Source organism: Silene latifolia, chromosome 9, assembly GCF_048544455.1.
Source record: "Silene latifolia isolate original U9 population chromosome 9, ASM4854445v1, whole genome shotgun sequence".
Classification (NCBI taxonomy): Eukaryota; Viridiplantae; Streptophyta; class Magnoliopsida; order Caryophyllales; family Caryophyllaceae; genus Silene; species Silene latifolia.
This window is the reverse complement of record NC_133534.1, coordinates 72721531-72727530: the sequence shown is the minus strand read 5'-3', so window position 1 is coordinate 72727530 and position 6000 is coordinate 72721531.

Genomic DNA, 6000 nt, shown 5'->3' with positions numbered 1-6000 from the left:
ACCTGAAAATCAGTTTTATAACTCGAGATATGTCTCTTCAAAATAGACACTAGTAATTTGAAGTTCTTCCCTTGCTCGCCTAGCTATCTTACTTCTTTGTGCATCACAATTAGTAGTTTCAAAGCTCTGACTTAACTCATCTCCTAAATGCATGAATAGGGACATGTTTTAAGCTTGATTATGCTCCTTTCCGGTTCATACCTGCAAATAATACAAGAGAAACCAAAGTAGACAATTCGGGGGACATTTGTAGCTAAACACTACTAAATAAGCACAGGAATGCGTGCAAATGAAGTACGAAATGCCTATATAAAATGCACGCATCAAACTTCCCCAAACTAAACCTTTGCTTGTCCCCAAGCAAAATATATGCAAAACTAATGGAATAGAAAAGAAAACTCAGACCTAGCTACAAATTGTCCACTTAAACCGATTTAATGCAACAAACTAACACTTATAGCAAAAACTGTCAAATGCAAACGAGTTGTAAGATGTTTATAATAAAGCTGAACCGTCGACCTTGCAAGACCTTTAATGATGGACTCTCACGGGTCATTCTTCTCTCATGAAGCAAAGGGTAAGCATATGAGTGTAAGAGAGAAAGAAATATAGTCGCTCACCTAAACTACGACCCACATAAACATGCATGCAACTAATATGATAGACAATTCTAACTACCGTACATACATTCCAACCAAACAAGGTCTGTCACAGCCGAGCGCTTACAAAAGAATGGTTAAGTGAGGCTACAGGTAAAAAAAAGGCAAAATGATTATGGGATATGTGGAGGTAAAGCGTCAAGCTAGCACATAAACAGACCATATAAGAACATCCAATTCTCAGCTGATTAGAAAATAAAGCACAAGTGCCCTTCTTTTGACATTCAAACTCACCAAACCGAACCAAACATACTCCTCAATAGATATAAATAAAGCATAGGAGTAAAACCGTCAACAATCAAACATCTTTTTTTTCAATATTTTTATTTCCCACGGTTTCATGTTCTTTCTCTTTCTTTTTCTGTTTTTCATTTTTTCTCTTCCTTCTTCACGTTTTTTTCATTTTCTATTTTTTCTTTCAATTTTTTTTTCTCATCCTCCTTTTCCGTAAATTACCAACTCCTGATAATACAATATAAACCAAACTTGGCACAATAAACAATATACCACAAAACAATTTAAACTAGCTTGACAAGGCCGGCTAAATTTGGATGTAGTAAAGGGTCAAAAAGGCAAATTTGGCTAATGTGGTGTTAAATGGGTAAAAATGATAGAAAAGGGGAATGTAGGCACCTCCCCGCATGTGACATCAACCACTAACCCGAATGTATGCAGGCAATAAGCAATTGAATTTCATATACGTGCAAATTAATGAACATGTTATGCAAGGAGCAACTACTCACAATCCTACATGAAACTGGCCATAAATGACACCAGTTTATAAGGCTCTAAATCTTAGAAATTATAAGTAGTTTGCCAAAATTTTCAGGTCAAGTCTATTCGTTCAGCTAAATTTTAACATTAACTCGTAGATATGCAAAAGACAAAGCTAAAAGATAACAGTTTAATTCAAGGCTTAAGCAAAGTCACAAATCATAGTGCAATATCCTCATTGAAATCTACCGTTCCGACTCGACCTATATGCAAAAGTACACGTGAATTTTTTTTTGATTTTATAGATTTTTGAGATTTTTTTGAGATTTTTTTTTGAATTATTATGGAAATAAACGACAATGCATACATAAATTAAACGTGATAACTGAAATGCAATAAAAACAACATGTAGACACAAATATGGATGCATAACCTCCCCAAACCAAACCGTACAATGCCCTCATTGTACTCAAAAATAGGGAAGGGAAATGCAAACTAAAAAGAAGAGTGAAGTTGTAGAAAACTTACAAGATTGCGCGAAGTAGGGACCTCCCCAAACCAGCCAGCAACATGGGAGGTCACGAACAGCTGCATAAAAGCAACACTGGAAGCGAATCAAAACAGGCGAACTTGGTGCTCGATCGAAAAGATTAAGTACTCGATCGAGTACATTAGACTCCAAAAGTGGTCGATCGAAGGAGTCAAGCACTCGATCGAGTAAAAAGAGTGCTCGATCGAGAGCTACCTGCAGAAAAATGTCGACCAAAAACCAAGCCTAAATCCTTCACAATCTATGGTTTGAAAACCATTTATTACACACACAACAAAACTAAAATATTCGAAAATCAACTAAAAATTAAACTCCGGGTTGCCTCCCTGACAACGCTAGTTTCAGACAAGTCCCAGCTCGACCATCTTTTCTTCAACAGCCAGTCCAATTGAGCCCAGTCAAAACAGCTCAAAGCACGCAGCAGCCGATCAAATAACTGCACATGTGCTACACAAAACTGTAAGTAGCACCATAATAAAGAAAGAGCATATGAAAGCAATATAAAGTACCGTCTCAGCCTAATAAATTTTCGATGACAAATATGGTGAAACCTTATAAGCTTATTTATCCAACTAGGAGGGGGTGGAGTATTGAAATATATAGCATAAGTCATACGAGGTAATTTACTTTTAGTCATAACAATAATCATGAAATCATATTTAATTACCTCAGGTCGGTCGCTCCTAACGTCGGAATCATTGATAAAAGAATGTAATACCTCTTCCGTGCTAAAAGCGTTCTCTAACTCAGCTACCTTATCATTCCCCTCCTCTGTGGGTTCTATCCCATAAATCGGAGCCTCTAAAGTATCCAACTCGGCTTTGAAAATGGGGGATTCACCATAACCATTTTATTCATCCATATCGTCATCCAAAATGGACCAAAGTGACATAACAATGCTCTCCTTAGCCATATCACTCGATCGAGAATGCATAGTGCTCGATCGAGGAGTTTCTTCATCAAAAGTTCTCGACCGAGGAGTACTTACCGTTCGATCGAGTTGTTCTTCCTCAGCAATATTTGATCGAACACTCACATCTGGTCAATCGAGCAAATCTTCCTCCAAAGTGTTCGATCGAGTGGTAGAATCTTCTCGATCGAGTGGTGAAATCTGCTCGATCGAACCCCTTATGCTGAACCGTGGTGAATAATTCGAGAAAAGCTTCATCTTCATTAACACCCTCAATTTCCGAGTCATACACGTCTTCATCAATAGACAACTCAGGTCTTTCATGGGAAAGACTATTGTCGGTAAAAAAAGCATATACCGTCTCTGAGTCCCTAGAATCCGACTCGGCAACTAATTGAGCTAGTTGAGATTTAAGTAGCTTGAGGTAAGCTTCTCTAGATTTATCAGATTCTTGCACTAGAAGTGCAAGTGCCTTCACCAAGGACTTCAATTCAACAACGTCTTCATTCTCTTCAATGGGAGGAAGGAATTGTTGTTGCGGGGGCCAGATAAACGGAGACTTTTGATAGCCTCGTTGCTGAAGCGGATGTGGTGGCACATATGCAAAGGAATGAGTGGCTTGCCTACGCTGCCTAAACGCATAGACTTCATCGCGCCAAGTTTTGATACGGTCGTTTCCCGCTAGACAGATAATAGCATTGTGCCCTGCAGCACCACATCTCTTACTGTAAACCACCTGCTGCGCTATAGGATAGAACATAGGTGGAAGATCAAAGGTACTCAAGCCTTCCCTTTGATGATCTTTTACCTAGAACTGTCTAGGTAGGACCTGTAGGGCCTATCAAAACACCACTAGAGAAAAAGATGAGAACTGCCTCAAGCAATTAATCCCTTGAGGCTAAAGACAGACAAATATAAACAAGTAAATAAAATAGTTGCCTCCCCGACAACGGCGCAAAAATTTGATACCGTCGTTTAGTACCAAAAATAAATACCTAAGTACTACTAACAGAAGTCAGCGGTAAGTAGGGTCGATCTCCACAGGGAGGCAATCACTATATACTTATCAATTTAGTCCGTCTGAGGTCACAAGATGGGGGGGTTTGAGTTGAATAGACTAAACTAACTAAAGCAGGAAGAGATTTAAGAGACTAACTATAAAGAGAAGGAACTAGGATTGTCGGTTCATCAATGTATGTCAGATGGTCACAGTTTAGGTCACAGATCTGTCGCGTGTACCAGTCTAAGGGGTAACCGAATATCTCCTTCCGGTCTCAATTCACACTAAAACACTATTAGCTTAGCTTCCGTCCTCACTAAAGCATCCTAATGTTCACTGCAGGTCTCACCCCTTCCAACCTTCCGGTTTAGGTCAAGGCTTACCAAATCAATTAGCTAAATGCGTCGACTCAAGCAACTAATTACAATTATATGCAGTAATTAACAACAAAGACATGGCAATAAAAGAACTGTAAACGTAATTAGCAACTAACAACAGTTCATTGAATCCCCTAAATCCTAGCGGGATAATTAGCTAAACATAACTAGAAATAGAGCAAGAACAAGAGATGAAGAAGAAACAAACATAATAAAGAAACGGGCAAGAGAGAAATAACATAAAAGAGAGAGAAAATTACAAGGATTAAGGTTCGGAAAAGAGTAGCAAAACGTCCCGCAGTATTGAAAAGTAAAAAGTACTCTCTAAACCTAATGACGTCGTTCATATTTATAGGAAAGATAAATATTAACCTAATACGATATTAAAACCTTGCGGCAGATCAAAAGTACTCGATCCAGGGGTTTAAAACTCCTCTATCGAGTAAATTATAGCAAAACCTCTTGATCGAGTAGAAAACCTACTTGATCGAACACTATCTAAAATAAGCTATTCGATCGAACACTATTATACTCGATCGAGTGGTTTCCAGCGCATAATTCCTGCTTCGCGCACTGAACTTCAAACGGCTGCCATTTCTTCGTTACTTGGGCAAACAGAGCGTTTGCAGTGGCGTTGGAAATCTAAGAGGACAAGCTTTCATATCCAATTAGAATAACCTGAAAATCCTTTTTAGAACTCGAGATATGTCTCTTCAATGTAGACACTAGTAATTTGAAGTTCTTCCTTTGCTCGCCTAGCTATCTTACTTCTTTGCGCATCATAATTAGTAGTTTCCAAACTCCGACTCAACTCATCTCCTAAATGCATGAATAGGGACATGTTTTAAGCTTGATTATGCTCCTTTCCGGTTCATACCTGCAAATAATACAAGAGAAACCAAAGTAGACAATTCGGGGGACATTTGTAGCTAAACACTACTAAATAAGCATAGGAATGCGTGCAAATGAAGTAGGAAATGCCTATATAAAATGCACGCATCAATATCTTCATATCTTATCAAATATATTAGATTTACCTTATTTACTTAATCAAAATATTTAGTAGATTAAATTAAGAAGAGATAAGATTTGTTTCTTATGAAACAATTCACCTTGCCTCACGGCACCTCTAGGGTTTCGATCAAAACCCTAGTGTTTCTCCTCTACTAAATATACTCATGATATTCATCAATTCAAATTAGCTTTCCAAAATATAAAAATCCCTTGCAAACAATTTGAGTTTAAATTTCAATTAAGTATTTTTATTGTTTTGCAATTGAAAATCTTTTACGAAAAGTCGTGCTCTTTAATTTGCGTGTTATTTCATAAGATTACGTTATAAGATAATAGTACTTAATATTGTTTCTACTCGTTCAATTGTGTGAACACCTAGAGGAACAATCAAGTGCTTTCTTAGTAACTTAAGATAGTCAAAATCGAATATCTAGTGATATTCAAATTGAGTTATAGCTAGAGTTAGTTATACGAGTGGGTTGATAATTTTGTAATCCGGAGAAAGGTATTAAAATTATTAATCGAGAATAGTGGACGTAGGCTTCGACGTGTGAAGCTGAACCACTTCAAATATCGTGTGTCCTTGCAGTTTTCTTTAATGTTCATTTCATTACGTTTATAATCGTTTAGTTAATTAGTTAAAGTTTAATCAATAAACTTTAAATAATTGATTATTTAGGCATAAAATAAAAAGTGGGCACAAGTTTTTAAATACTCAATTCAACCCCCCCCCCCCCCTTCTCTCTCTCTCTCTCTCTCTCTCTCTCTCTCTCGAG